This window comes from Oreochromis niloticus, linkage group LG17 (assembly GCF_001858045.2).
Source record: "Oreochromis niloticus isolate F11D_XX linkage group LG17, O_niloticus_UMD_NMBU, whole genome shotgun sequence".
In the NCBI taxonomy this organism is placed as follows: domain Eukaryota; kingdom Metazoa; phylum Chordata; class Actinopteri; order Cichliformes; family Cichlidae; genus Oreochromis; species Oreochromis niloticus.
In genome coordinates, this window is record NC_031981.2 from 16,713,924 (window position 1) to 16,730,323 (window position 16,400).

At 40.6% G+C, this 16,400-nt stretch overlaps 1 protein-coding gene across 2 annotated transcripts in view; it reads left to right on the forward strand.

The window, feature by feature from the left end:
- LOC100709613 (ankyrin repeat and BTB/POZ domain-containing protein BTBD11-A) overlaps positions 1-16,400 on the forward strand; it is a 329,762-nt gene that overhangs the window by 209,221 nt on the left and 104,141 nt on the right. The window lies entirely within an intron of this gene.

Sequence of the window (16,400 nt, forward strand, 5' to 3'; positions counted from 1 at the left end):
TGCCAGCTCTGTGTCAGCGTGTCCTTCGGCCTTAGTATCTTGGCCTCCAGTGTCTGTAGCTGCTGAATGATGTACTTCAGCATGTTCAGCAGCTAAACACTGACATTGTCTACTTACTGAAGAAAGTAGTGCGCAGTCAGTTTAGACACTACAAAAGCCTTCATATTTATCTGCACCTTTAAAGTTGAAAAACGATAATATAGGATCTGCGGTCCCCAACCCCCGGGCAACGGACTGGTACCGGTCCATGAGTTGTTTAGTACCGGGCCGCGAGAGTTGAGGCTCGGGTGTGAAATTTATGGTTTTCAGGGTTTTTATTGTTAACTCAGTTTCCCTGTGTCTTTTCCCGTGTTGTAGTTGTGTGTCTTATTTTGAAAGAAATATTTACACGTTAGCATAGCGAGCAGAGAGCATTAAGAGGCAGAGAGGAGGATGTTACTGTCAGTGTTGTTGGCGCATTTCAGGAGGACGCTGCTAATAAAGTTACACAATTACATAGTGGATTTGCATTTATTATTAAATTTACAAAATACCACAGTTTTTATCATTTTATTTTGTTGCATTTATCCGCGACACTGGTCCGTGGAGCTAAAAAGGTTGGGGACCGCTGATACAGATGATCACAGAGGCCTGGAGCCGTAAGTAATAAAGTAGGGATGTAATTTTTTATCATTTCGAACAAGAAATTCTATGATGTTCTCCTGAAGAGAAACCTGAGAGTCTCTCTAACAACATTACAGAGAATCAGGCTTCCAGGAGTATTATTAGCCTCCAGGTGGGAGCAGGCAGACAGTGATTCGGTGACCATGTAACTCCACTCCTCCCGACATGTTCATGAAGAGCCGAGCGCGGTTTCAAGGCTCCGTCAGAGCCCGACGCTAAGCTCCTCATCTCTGCTTCCTCTGCCACCCATCAAGGATTTATCTCCTTTCAAACAGACCGCGAGTGGCTTGTCAGCACTGCAAAGTCACGCAAGGGCAGCTGCCAGAGGAGAAAGACTGCAGACTGATTTCAGATTTCAAAGCACAATATTCATGCCAAATAATCAACCTCTCCGCTTACCATGCTAATCTGACATGCGAGACACAGGAGGTCATTTTTTAAAATTATTTTACTAAATTTCCAAATCTTCCTGGATGCCCCCGTCTCTCTCTTCTCCGGTGAGAGAGATTACACTTGGCTAATTTGCCTCCAAGGACAGGTTGTAAAGGGATGGACCTGAGACACTTCAACCTTCCTGAGGAATAATTACTCTGCCAGAGCTCATTCTGTGTGGCAGCCAGTTGTTATACGTCTCACTTGGCTCTTAGCTGGATCTTTTTAAAGCGGGTTAAAGATTTTGGTTGGGGCGCCGGGGTTATTACCTCATTCCTGCATCTCTGGAGTCTTAAGAAAGTTACAGCACAAAACATACATACACTGTAAGGTCATCTGACTTTATATGAGCACTTTAGTTGAACAGCTCAATTCATTAGCAGCTTCCTGCTTTTTGTTGCATTTGAACGAGGAGTCAGCTTTGACCTAATTATTCCGGTATTAAAGTAGCCCAGACTTCTGAAACAGAGGATGCAAACTGTTAACCACTAACACTAACAGCTGAAATGTAGCCCCAAACAAAGACAAAGCCTCCAACAGGTTTTCAGATGGCTCTGCCTCTGTCTCTGCACATAGTGATGACAGTTTGAAGCAGCATGTCTTACACCAACACTCCATAAGACCTGTTGCCACTGTTTTTCAATCCACTTCTTGTGTAATCTGTTATACTTTAGCCTGTTTCCCTTCCTTCCTGAACAGTAGATGGATCAACTCAGGTACCAAATTCATCTGCCAGGTCCTGTGTCAGGCCTTTAATGGATTTCTTTCCCTATTTCTTAAGGACATGACTTTCAGGTACTGTTCATTTGCCGTAGATAGTTTTGTACCCATTAGTCGTCAACCCGCCGGGTGGGCGGACACTGTGTATGTGATCTTGGTTGATATCAGGTGCCTCATAAGGTTAATCCACAACAACCATCCTTCATGTAACTTATTTACAGCGCAACAGTGGAAAAGCACTTCCAGAAGAGGCCACATTATTAACTGATTGAAAAATGATGCACATAAATAAAATGTAATAAATTATATTTGCAATGAATTTAGAGTTTTGCACATCAGACACAGACTATTTTTCAATGAAGAGTAAGGTATACAGTATAATGACATGTCATTAGCTGTTATGATGCTCCACATTCTGACTTACAGTAAAACACAAATCAAACCAGCGCTCCAGAACAGCGGTTAAGAAGCCAACTGCAGCACAGCGGGGCTTCAGCTGAGAATAATTGAACATAATTGAGGCAGGAAAACGGAGCAGGGCGACTGTCTAAAACTTTTAGTAAAATCACTGCATTCCTCGCAGAGGGAAGTGAAGCTTAATAATACGACCACACCTGAGTCCCTGAAGACACATGAGCCATAACGGCGTAATAGGGTGGAGGTCGCTGCTGTGGTTTTCATGATTTGTTACCAGAAACCCGCATGAAGCCCACAGACAAGGGCGTTCCCACTTTGTAGATATGCTGCACAACATTCCAGAAAATTAGGTTGTTTTGGGGGGAAATGGCTTCATAAAATCTAAATTTTCAAACTATTTTTTGCAAAATGAGAGTGAGTGAAATGACTTCATTCTATTTGGGAAAATGAAATTGCCCTCAGAGTCGTCTTCAGTTCAGCTGGTATCTTTTTACAAGATTTTTGATCTTCCTCTGATGAGCCTCACATAAGTGAATCATAACAGATTTTTTTATTTTTTTATGCTATATTATCATTCCTGACTATCACTCATTGGTTATGCTGCAGTCATTCTAGGGTTAACAGGGTTTGGAGACTGCAGTCTGATCAAAATATTGCATTGAACTTAGCAGCTTTTTGCAGATGGGGACCAGGTCTGTGACCAGCTGCAGTCAGTTGAATGCCCTTCTGTTAACAGACACTCATTGGTGCAGACTGACAGAGCGGCTACGTCCATCTTTTACACTGTCTGTATGACAGATGCAATGTCTCCTGAAAGTCTGCATTCTTGCGATAATTTGTTGATTCTTGGCTCATCCAATCCAGGCAAGTGGCACTAAACAAGACAAAATGATGTAATTTGCATCTTCAACAAACAAAAACATGCAAAAAAAAACGTTAGAAAGAAAGAAATTCCGAGTTTGAACACAAAAAATTTGCATTTTTCTTATAAATTTACAATTTTATTACCATATGTTATCTGGACACTATGCTGTCCAGTACTGTTAAAGTGCTAAATATAATAAAAGGCTCCTTGATCTGATGGCTTATTTTATCTTTTCCACAGAGCTCAGATTTAAATTAAAAAAATGCAAATGACATGTTAATAAACTTGCTTTTGTTTGGCTGTATGATTAATGAATCCGTGCACTGTAATGCTGATTGTTTTGTGTGCAGAATTCATAATCGGTAATCAAAATGTCATTAATAAAAGCTAAATTATTTATCAGATGGAGCAGCTGATTGTCTTTGAGATAAGTCGCTAAGCACTTTTTCATTGTCTCAGTCTGCACATTAGTATGCTGCAAGTGGTGCACTTTTCATTCTTTGCAGCTCGAGTGCTGCGCATGCTGAGATTGTATCTTGTTCAGCTTCATTTTAAATTTCAGTCACTACGGCCCTTGTTAACATGGATAGATTTTGTTTGTGTGCACCGCTGAGCCCGTGTTTCCTGCATGTGTGTGTGTGTGACAGACATGATCAGACCTGCTGCCAGCCGTGACTCCTCTCCAGGTGCTGATGTCTCTTCGTGTTATACAGCAGTTTGAATCAGTGTAACTGATATAATAATTGCAGAAAACAGCCAGCTCTTATTCGTGCACGTAGACATGCTTTGTCTCTTTGGTTTGATAACCTGGAGAAGAAAAGGGAGACGACTCAAATTCAGAGGACCTCTTTTATCTGATCTAATTCTCCTGTGTCTGGTGTCTACACTGCACATGTGAACCTGGCTTTTTGTTCAGCGTGGAGCCGTCTGACATTGTCCACTAACTGCAGGTTTAGTGGTTTTGAAGAGCAGTTCTGCAACCTGTTATTTCCAGTGGTTTGTGCTACACAACTGCAGTTTGTCACTGTGATGAGGAAAGTGTAAGCAGCTCAGGCACACATGTAGACTTTACCTGAACAGGACAGCAGGTGTATTATGATATATAACAACAGCCCCACAAGTATACATGAGGTCTTATTTTTCCATTTTAAGGCAAATAATCAAAACTTAAATTCAGTTACAAAATTAGCTGTTAGCAATTGTAAATCATCTCAAGAGACTCTTACTTTGAAAGTCCAGCCGTTGCTAATCAGCTAGCCCTGGGATTTCCCATCTTGTGTTTTCCCTGACTGACAGGTTGTTGTTGCGTTGTTGTCGATACCATTCAGCTGCTTTCCCAGATTCCCACAGTTGGGCATACTGCAACTCACTGTCTTGGACTGGAGCTGGCTACACAAGTCTGTTCTGCTCTGGAGATCTGCTGCAAGCTGAAGGGTTACTCTAACAAGACCCCACAGCAAGAACAGAAGCGATTCAAGCTCACTGAGGCTTCAGCAGAATGAGAACTGCTGACGCTTCCTGCAGGCCGAGACAGGGAAGCAGGAGTTCATCCACAGGAGGAAGACTTAATGAAGAAGCCGCTGATTTTATTCTTCACTTACCAAGTCGTCACAATTTATTTGGGCAAATAAAATATTCGCAGAGAAGAAATTTAAAAAGAGCATTATTGAACTAATAACTCTGTTTCATAGCAACTGTGCGTGAATGTGTTGAATAGAAACAAGGGACTCTGGAGGAAAAGTTTACTTAGTGTGTGTGAATTTACTGAATATACTGAAAGACAGCTGATATATGCCTCCCCACCTCCCAAAATAAAAGTTTAATAGCTCTGTAGGATTATTAAAGCTTCTTGATTGTTGTAAAAGAGGTGCAGAAACAATGATACTTGTTTCTAGTTTTCATACAGAGTATTTTAATTATGTTTTGCTAAAACTTGACTTTGGCAACCTTTAACATTCCCAAATCCCAAACACCAAATAGCTCCCAAAAGCACGAGACACAGCAGCTCTTCCTTTACTGGTTTGTAAAAGTGTGTGTGCATGTGAATGGCTGACTGGTAAACGCGTTGTAAATTGTGGTGTAAAATCACTAAGGTTAAAGGAGTGCAGAACACTTACAATTTAAAATGTTGAAAGTCCTGATTCGGTGTTAGCTGTTTGAAACAAATCGATTAACCTCTGCTTTGCAATTTTGAAACATGCTGGTGAACTTTGCTGTACACTCTTCTTTTTTTGCATATTATATTCCCAGATATCTCCTGCCCACCTGCTAACTTAATATGCCGAATGCTGAAGTGCTCTAGCATGTGCAGATGTAAAACACTGACTGCAACGTAGCAAGATATCCTGTAATATTAGGTAACTTTATGTGGGTGAGCACGTATTAATGTTTTTGTATGGAGTGTCAAATTATTTTATTGGTTTTAATTGTTTGTACGGTATTCGAACATTTTCATAGAAGACATTTTAACATGTCACAGAAGAAAAAGCAGCTGAATTAATCTGTGTCACATTATTTCTTTCAGAGTTTCTTACTAGCAAGAGCACAGTTTGTTCTTCTGTGTTTTTCCTGATATAATAAGTTAAAAGGTCTGCTGTGCTCGTTTAGTCAATAAAAGTCAAAATGCTCACAATGACCAATTATGTGCTCCCAGAATCCCAAGGTGACATCTTCACATTGTTTGTTTTTATCACAAGGAACAAATCAAAAGGCAAAGAGATTACTTTTGCAAGGTCAAAGAGAGAAAAGCAACAAATCTTCACTTTTGAGAAACTACAATAAAAGAAAATGTCTGGAACCGTCTCGACCCGTTAGTCTCTTTTCGAAGCCCAACAACATTTTTTAACATTGGGCTCTTGTAGAGCAACTGCGGTTCATAATTATCCTCATTGATCTTGTACTGAGCATTGGAACTGAGGCACTGGAGTTCAATACCCCCTCCCTATTAGGAAGCTTTCTTCTGATTGGCTGCCTCTTGAAGGTGGGTAGGGATTATCTGATTATAGCTACAGGGCTGAGATGACCATATTAGGAATATCAGCTCTCACTGACATCATAAAGAGCCAATAAAAAAAAAGAAAGAAAAAGAACTGTCCAAAACAGAGCAGGGGGAGGAGGCTGAAACCTAAGCTTTTGGCTCACAGGGATCACTTGAACATAAAGTGAGTTCCTCATTTGAAACTTCAATGTTTAATATCAACATCCACCATTGTAACAGGATATATTTGGCAGAACATTAAACGTTAACAAATGATGCAAGAAAATCAACCAACCTCTTCAGCACTCGACAGCAGCAAGGAGCTGATCGCTGTTGGTTATTCATATGTTATTTGCTCATCATATCAGATGCTGTTGCTACAGATGCTCTCAGGCAGGCTGATCACAAACACCAGAGGGAAACGCGGCTAAACAAATCACAGCACTCACAAAGTATGCAATACTCTCCCCTGTCTGCTTTTGTGTTCCCGGCTCACTGTATGAGGGGCGTGGACATATGGTCACCATCTGGGCCTACCCAGGGATGTCAGAACATTGTGACCGGGTGATATTTGAGGGCATGCAGGTTGTGTGAACCCCCCCAGAAGGGCGAGTGATGGCTGACTGGTAATACGGGCTAACATCACAGTAGCCAGCCAGAAAATGGCAATGTGAGAAGACTGGCAGTGTGACTGATATGCAGAAAGCTATAAAAGTTTGCACTTTGATATCCAAGAATCTTGCAGGTTTCATTGCACAGATGTCACTATTTTATCATTCCTGGAAGAATGAGAGTGCAGGAGCATGACATATTCACGCATCACCCCAAAGAACTTGTCACACACGAGCAACAGTCATGCGGTTCTGTGAAAAAAATACTGAACTACACCCTTATTGCTTCAATAGGAATTTCGAGGGTAAGCAGAAGTCAGGTACTGCTTATCAAATACAACTGATTAATAGATCATCAGTAAGTGCAACCACCTCTACATCAGCGGACATTTTAGCAGCTTCCTTGTCTGAGTCTAGATGGTCTGGGATGTTCATTTCTTCCCAGAAGTGGATTAAGTTGCTGGGAACTTTGCTGAAATGTCCACTTCAGTGAAGAAGATATCCCAGCAAATTCACCCCAAGGTCAGGCTGTGGAATCCTCAGAGACATTGTAAAACACCCAAGAGCACATATTAGACTTCTCAGGTCTCACTTAGCATGTAAATTGCTAAAGCTCATGACAGTAGAGTTAGAGCCACTCTGAACAAGTATGGGTTGTTTAGAAAGGTTGCCAGGAGAAAGCCTCTGCTTTCTAGAAAGAGAATGGCAGGAAGACTTAGGTTTGCAAAGTATCTGAACAAACCACAAGACCTAACATTGTCAAAACCTATCTGACACCTGAGGCTTGGCCAAACTTAGCCATGCAACAGGACAATAATCCCATATTGGCAAATCTACAACAGACTAGCTAAAGGTTTTGCAATGGCCCACTCAAATCCAGACCTCACCCTGTTTGTAATGCTGTGGTGGGACCTTAAGAGAATTGTGTATAAACAAATGCGCGCAAAGCTCAATGAACCTGAACACAGTAAAGAAATGTAGGCCAAATTTCTCCCTCTAATATGAGAGATTGACAGTGTCATACAGAAAGTTATTATTTTTAGCTATTGCTGCTAAAGGTAATTCTACAAGCTGGTTTGCATAGACTCCTTTTTCACATGACTGCAGATATGAACTATGTCAGCAGAATCATGACAGGACATGGTCCCAAAATGCCTACGTCAGACTCCTGCTCAAACACAGACAGGACATGAGACACCCATCCTATGAATTTACTGGGAAATTACAAGTGAACTGGTTTAATATCTGCACTAACTGCCTCATGCATTTGGATTCTCAAATGCAGCTTGTTGGATAATATCTATTGAAATGCGTGTGTAGTTCAAGTGTGGAAACAGCTTTGCACGCTTGTTCTGGACAACTTAAAGCACAATAGGAACTCTTTAGCATCATTTCTCAAAGTGCAGGGTAAAAGTTTTGACAGAGGAATATTTAACCCAAGCCACAATCTTTACATAAACTCCCAAATGGGGGGTACGAACAGCACTCTCCTGTATAAGACACATATCACTGCCACTCCTGCAGCTTCTTAATGACCAGCAAACCAACTCAGGAAACTAAACTGAAACTAAACTGAATTCAAAACCAGAACAAAATAAATAAAAAAATGAAAAAAACCCTTTAAGACACCAGTGACTGCTGATAAACTGGCACTATTTGACACCCAGGGAAGACAGCGACTTGCAAATGCTCCATTATCGTTGTGTTTATCGAGGCTTTTATGGTGTAAACAGCTACAAGCAATACTCCCAAAGCAGGGAGGTGAAATATGCTAAAATCTGAGAGGGGCTGGAGAATAAGATGATAATTCTTTCTGGGTTTTCTTTTTTTTTTACACTTGGATAGTTTCATTCAGTGTTCACATAAAAAACAAATATTACTCAGCGCCGTTTGAGAGATATAGGTGATGACTGTATGTCAGATCAGCTGCAGCCACAGTGGCACCCAAAGTGCCTCCAAAACTTCACTAGTTGATTGTACTCTTATAAACACTTGAATCTAAGTGCGTATAGTAGTTGAAATGTGAGCTTTTCTAAGCAGTGAGACTGAAAACGCAAAGTGCTGCTTTAGTCAGAGTGTGCTGCTTGAGGTACTCGTGACAGAAGGCATACGATGCCGAGTTTGACGCTTTTACCAGAGACGTGATTTAAAATAAAAATCACATTGTCATTGCATTGCAGTGAAAGTCCTTCAGGCCAGGAAAAGAGGCTGAGTCCTCAGCAGGAGATCACTGTGAAGCTGAAAGATAAAAACATGACTTCCTGGCCTTCTGCCTTTTTCCTGCACTCACATCTTCCCCTCTTCAATCTCCACACATCAATCACTTTTACATTTCCCCCTTCTTTTTTTCTTTCTTTTTTTTTGCCTCCTGCCATTCATGTCTGCCTCTCGCCGCATCATTCGGCTTCATTGTAGTTCGCCCCCATTGTTCTTTCACACTCTCTTGATCATCTCTGTCGCACTTTCGCTCTTTCATTGCGGGATCAGAGCTCTGCAGCACCGCCGGGATGTGTGAAATCACTGAAGGTCGTTCCCCGAGGCTGAAGCCAGTCACAGTTGTGTAACCTCAGCCACTTCCCAACCTTCCACGACTGGCCGCGATGCCCCGCAGCCCAGCAACCTGCGAGCACGCTGCGTGGTCGCATCAGCAACGTCACCAGGCTTAACATCAAGACCAAGTCATATCGCCCCCAAATATAGAGCTGCCAGTCCAAATCTGCATATATTTTTTGACTTGAATCACAGCTATTGTCTCTGTTCAAAGTGGACTTCAGTGCCTTACTTTTTAAATATATATATATATATATAGATAGATAGATAGATAGATAGATAGATAGATATAGAAGAAAAATGGGCTGATGTTCCTCATTGAAAAACTTCTTTTTTTGCTTCCATGTAGCTCAAAGTGACCATGTGTGGCAAAGATGATGAGGCTGGTCATCAGTAGTTCATTATTACAAACATTATTATCTGGAACAGCTTTCAGGAGTTTGCGGCTTTTCTACTTTCATCCTTTCTTTTGAATATAAAAAAATAAATAAATTACTCTGAATCCCATTTACCAGCAGCCCTGTTCACAAAACGCCGACATAATTCAAGCAGGAATTACACTTGACACTGTTACCAGTTCTTTATTTAAAATGTGTCAGCTCGTGTGTTTTATTGTTTTCATTTCACAAAGCCACAAAAATAATGAAATTCTCATTCTTCTCGTTCTGGATGCAATTTTTGCTCCTTATTCCTTTCAAAAGCAATTTAAAAATGCTAAATATTCATTGTTTGAATTTGCTGTTTGCAAACAGAAACCTATACCCACTGTTCTTACATCCAAATCGTTCACGTTGTTGCTCGCTGCGATGATGCCTTTGCTGGGAAATTACCCACCCACAGATGTGTTTTCAGTACTTTGACTGGTTAAACCTCTTTGTTACTGTAGGAGGGGCGATGCTGGTCGATTATATAATGTCAACAAGCTTTGTGAGTAAATAACAATGAGTAATAGTGTAAATTCTCCCACTTTAATCAGCGCTGCTGAACTAACAGGCAAATGAGGAAGCACCATCACCATCAGTACATACAGAAGCTTCTTGCTGGTGTGAGTCTACAAGTTATAAGACTGAAGCTGGTGGAGAAGCTCGTTAAACATTCTTTTTAGTGACCAGCAGGGGGCATAAAGGGGGCTGTATAGATGTCCTATGGAATTTATTTTTACATTTACATCCACTAAATCGAACAATGAGATCAATTTTCTGTTGGGAAGGCCACTAACTCTTATTTTGAAAGCTTAGCTGCTGCTGTCCAGGTGCTCATGGTTCTTTCCGTCTTGTTTTTCTCTACAGGTCACTGTTGTTTGGTCCTCTGTGTCATTCAGCTGTCTCAAGTCTTTCATCCTTTGATCAAAGGAACTTCAACTTCACTTTCTTGTTCTGCAGGGTGATGATAGTAGTACATCACACATAGATGTGAATGCACACGCATGCACGCCTCGTTTCACTCGTGCCACAGTTGCCACTCAACTGTCCTCCACGTAAATACGGACAAAAATAATGGGCCATCTACTCAATATACCCACAGGAGCACTTTAGCCATGGAAACCAATACCATGAAGCTCCAAGTGCACAGTTGTTGTACTGATGTTAATGCCAGAAGAGGTTTGGAGCTCTGCACTTACTGAGTCAGCAGAGTGTTGGCGACTTTTACCCACTATGCATCTCTGTACTAGAGCAGGGCGATATGACCAAAAATATTTATCACAATATAAATTTGAAAATTTACGATAACTATATAACTGACGATATAATTGACACTAGACAAAATACTTTACAACTCCACAACTTTATTAGTGCAAAAAAAAAAACCCATCAGTGTATTTTCACTTAAACAAGCAGCTGTTTTTTATGTGCATTAAAGGTATATAAAAATTTAACAGTGCAAATGCAAATTCCTTGCTGACAGTTTAACCAAAAGGCATTTCCAGTGGAAATTGGCCGACATATCCTCAGCATAACCATGTATAATATCCACAAAACTTAAAAAGAGGTTATACACACACAATACGGTAATATTATGTTGAAGCACAGTACGTATCACAACACGGTAATAATGACGGCCGGCTAGCATGCTCTATCAAAAATAGTGCTTTGTTGTGTATCTGACGGACGAAAGCCAAACCAGTTCCACACCACTGAAGTTGCAGCATTTTTACAAACCAATTCTGGTTCATCCGTTTCATTCAACGATCCACTTTCCTCCTTCTCATTCTCCGTCGCCGCCATGCTTTTTCCGCCATGTGCGTATGAAAACAAAGGCACTGCGCATGCGCCTTTTACCCATATTCTATCGCGATATTTCATTTTCTTATCGTTGCCCAACATTATACCGGTATTACCGTGAACGGTATGATATGACTCAGCCCTACTCTGTACTTGGTAACACAGGGTTCTTCAGGGAGGAGGGAAAACCTTCCTTTTCTTCTGCTCCTCTCAGCCACTGTGGCCGATTGCATTCATTTTTTTCCTTTCACTTTTTTTTTTAACAGTAATTGACAAGTTGACTATATATATATAGGAGCCCGGTGGTGTTGCGAGACACCTTTAGAAATCTAATTTATTTTCCGCACCGCTACAAACCGATTAAGAAAACAGCATTTTGAATAAAATCAATTAAATCCAAGTCCACATATTCAATGTTCTGGAGCTCGAATGCCTTTAAGCAGCTCAGTTTGTTTACATGATAAACATAATAATCATTCTCAAAAGTGAAGGTCTGTATCATACAGCTTTCAAAATTACTAACAAATCCAAAGCAGCAAATGTGTGAAATTAGGAGTTTATGGGCACTGTAGTCGTTTAGACCTCAACGATTATTTAGAGGGATTTTTAAAAGGGACATTTAATTTTCCTACTACGCTCTTTGTTATCATAATAACAAGAAAAATAAGTTTTCAGCCTGAATTTATGTCACTTTATTTAATAAATTGTGCATTTTCTGTTCTGTGTATATCCATCCATCAATTTTCCTAACAGTTTATCTAATAAGGGTTGGAGGGGGTGCAGTCTGAAGCCTTTACCATGGCTCCCAGGGCTTTTTGCAGTTAGATTAAATGGTGTCTTCTTGATTTAAGCATGTATGAGACGTTACTAAGCTATAAATAGAGGTTTGTAAAAATGAGGGCCTGAACAGATGCTGTGGAAAGAGGTTAAATCACATCTCCTGGTTGTTTAAAACAAACTCCATCTGCTGAGGAAACATTGTAGTGTAGCTGAAAAGTGTGAGAAAACATTTTACATGGTATTTATGTTTTTGTTTATTTATTTTTACACCTTTTCAGTTCAAGAAAGCGCTTGTATGTGCAGCATGTTTGCATGATGAAATAATTACAATAAGCTAATTCATGCTTTGGATTTGTTCTTTTACAGCTTTAGAAATTAAAGGTGGAAACAAATGCGGGTTTCATCACAGACCTGTATTTGGGAGCAGGACTAACCAACATCTTCTTTTCCAGCAGTTTCAAATACTGACTCTGAGTCAGGTGGAACTAGCATCCTTTGCTACTGTGCTAAAATGGCTCTGTGATATAGTGGTTAGCACGTTTTCCTTAAATGTGAAAGATCCTCGGTTCTTTTAGAAGGAGACACAAAACTCAAGGCATCAGCCAAAAGTGCTTTTCGTAGCATACCATGGTCTGCATTTCCAGGTTTGCCAAACATGAGACCGTTTTTAATTTCCTGTACTTAGCTTTCACTTGCAAAAAAACCCCAACAACTTAGCTTTCACTTGCTCGTCAAAAATAGGCTCCGTGCGTCAAAATCAAAGCCCATAGACCATCACAAATTTGTCTTATGATCAAATATCAGTTAAGATTCATAATCAGTTTTGGCCTGGTTTGTTTTATCTGTCTGCACAGCAACACACTAAACTTAAACACTCCATTCCCACTTCAGGCTAACAAGCTAGCTAGCCAGAAGTGCACAAAAGAATAGCAGTTGATCCTGATGGCAGAGCACTGCAGGTGTAGGCTCGTGAGACGAATTGTGCTTCATAACTTGTGTCGTCATTTATTTTAATATGTAAACACCAGCAAAGACAGAGAGAGGGCATCAGTAAGCCAGTGAACTGAAGAGAGGCAGCTATTAGCGTAAAATACGTTTCTCTTTTTAAAATTTTCCTATTATCTGCAGCCAGTTTCATTGCAGAAGGCTGGACTATGTGGAACAGGTAAATTAAACGATCAAAGAGTTTTTACTTTTTTCACTGAATATAAGAAAAAAAAGTAAAATCAACACTTGGCTTGTTTGGGTATTTTACTGAACATGAAAAGGCTCTTTGAGACAGATTTTCAATTAAAGTATGTCAGTATATATATTTTTTTAATGTCTGGCAGTTGATGTGATTCTCATTTCCCCGTGTGACCCTTAGAGAAACTGAATTTGACACCCCTGGTTTAGGCGCCAAAAGTACTTCATTAGATTTAGACGGGGGGAAATGAATGGTTTGTATTAAAATACGCCCCCTTCATATCATAAATCATCCACAATGACAGTCGAGGTGCCACGGGGTCAGACACCTTAAACGTATCAGCGAGACGCCAGCAGCTTTGACAGCGTGGTGGCATTTGATGTCCTGATGAGAACAGGCTGCCACAACTGATGCTTTCTTATAGATTCAGTGAAAGTCAAAGATTATCATTTTTTGAAGTCCCTTGAAAGCCTCTCTGTTCTTTTGCTGTGTTGTAGGATCATCCATGTAGCAGCCCCTTTAGAATCAGAAGAGGTGTAAGATCCTGCTGAAGGGTGCTTTCATACAGCCACAAGGGTGCATCACCCGAGCTTTCTGTTTGGGGAACGAGCTGGGTTAGCCAGAGGCCGGTCTGACTGATTCTGCTGCCTGACAGCGCCTGTTGCTGCTCTCAGTGGAGTGGCATTTTAGAAGAATTATGCGATCAATAATGCTGCGATTTGAGTTTTGTTTGGATTACACTGACTGATGCAGTGTCAGAACATCCGGCTGAATACAGAGAACAGATCAGGTGTCGTACGGTTGCAGCATCCTAATGCGTAGTCGTTACCCTTCCCACAGGGCACGGGATCCAAATGTCAACATCGCCCTTGCCAAATTAGAGCCGCGTTCTATTTAGATACACATGTCGGCGTGGGAGGGGCCGAGAGGATGGATGTAGCAGTTGTTACACCTGGTACTGTGAAATATCCAAGCTAGGGGTGATTCCCTGCAGAAAATACCCAGAGGAAAGAATATTCTCCACACTATTAAAAAGGTGTCACTTGCTGCTGTGAAGTTGACCATTAAATCAGTTTATGTATTATGCTACGCACCGTCTAGCTGTAACGTGTCTCTTTTGGGACCGGCAGCAGGTAAAATACAGAACACATGACTTCATTAAATCAGCAGTGAAACAGTGACTCATAATCTAGCAAATAAAATCCTCAGAAAACAGCTGGAAAACTTTTCTGAAAATGCTGCTCGGACGTAGTGATGCAACAAAATGTTAGTTTTTTTGTTTGCCTTCACATCTCGGATTCAAAGTCTTGTCTCTGATCGAAGAGAAACACAGAAGGTTTCAGGGTCACACACTGTGTTAGAATATCCCGTCAGTCAAACAATGGGTAGCTGCTGATATATTCACTGAGGTGTGATGTTATTTGTCCATATCTGGCTGTATATGTAGCATAAAAGATGGATATAGCCACTGTGATGTCATGTATTGGTTTTTGTTGCTGCCATGTTGGTTTTACGAAAACTCCAATATTAAGGTGGATGAGTTATTTTTTTAAAAACTGACCCTACTCAGAGTTGATATGAGGGGAGAAACGCACCACTGACTGTACAATAATATGAAAATAGTAAAATAATCCTACTTTACCTCAGACACAGCATGCTGCTCCAGGTCAATCGCCTCTCTGAAGTTATTTCTCTGTCTCCTCAGATGTGGTCACAACTAACAAGAGCTCAAACTGCCACTCAGACATCCTGAAATATGGACGAAAGCTTCAGCTCTTGGATTAAACCATGAAATCCTTCCTGATGCTTTCTTCTTTTAAGACGGAGATGAACCCAGAATCTTAGTTTCTTCCTTTTCTAGTTGAGAAACTTCAGGACCAGCTCGTCATTGCTTGATTTTGACTTCATTTCTTTTGCATTTCTCGTTTTGATAACAAATTATTGACAACATGTTTAGTGTTCACATCTGTTTCATGGCAACTTTTGACATGGAAAATTCAGAACTTTGTTTCACTTTATATCTTTTCACACTTTATCTTAAGGGCATTAAACACCCTTAAGATAAACTGAAGTTTCTGCCACTTTAGTTGTGGCTTCGTTTTTGAGCTCCTTTAATGTAAAGCCCTTTTTTTTGTTTAACACTTTGAGGAAGGTAATGGAAGTGGTCCATTCTTAGAACAAAGAAAACAAAGACACTACTTTGGGATTCTTTTTTGTTATTAATCAGCAAAACTGGCTAGCCAAATGACATAAATGAAGATGGAGGATTGTGTCCTCTGAATTAACGTCTGCTAATAAATGATCGTGCTGAACCTAGTCATGGTGTCAGTCCCGAGCCTGGATAAACTGGTAGGGCTGCACGAGGAAGGGTATCCTGCATAAAATGTTAAATTATCATGCAGCACAGCCTGTAACAAAACAACCTGAACCTGAGAAAATTGGAAACACGCAGCAAGAAGGAAGACACCACATTGGTTTGACCATCAGATTATCAAAATGAAACCACATAAATCAGAAACTCATGACTGCTTCATATAATTGCTGAGGTAACTACTTCAAAAAGCCATTATTGCTTCAACTGACCCAATCACCCTGCTGATTGTAATTGAGTGATTTTCACAGTGATTTAGACGAATTTAAAACGCTTTCTGTCCGATATGTGCTCGAGATATCTGCTCTTTCTTTGTTTGTCTGACTAATATCTGAAAGTACAGACACATTTGGGTCTAATCAGAACTATTTTTGGCACATAACAGCTCAGTGTTGCTGGACTACAAGTGATGAGCGGAGCTTGTCGTGTTGTGTGGATCAGATGTGGCTCAAATGTCACAACACACCTGACATCCGGCACATACTGTATAAGGTAGACCTGAGGCTGACCTCAGGAGCACATAACCTCAGATGTCACAGAGGAATAACCTCAGGACAGAGACAATAAATACGCAGCTGGTGAGGAGGCTAAGGGAGAACAGGTGGA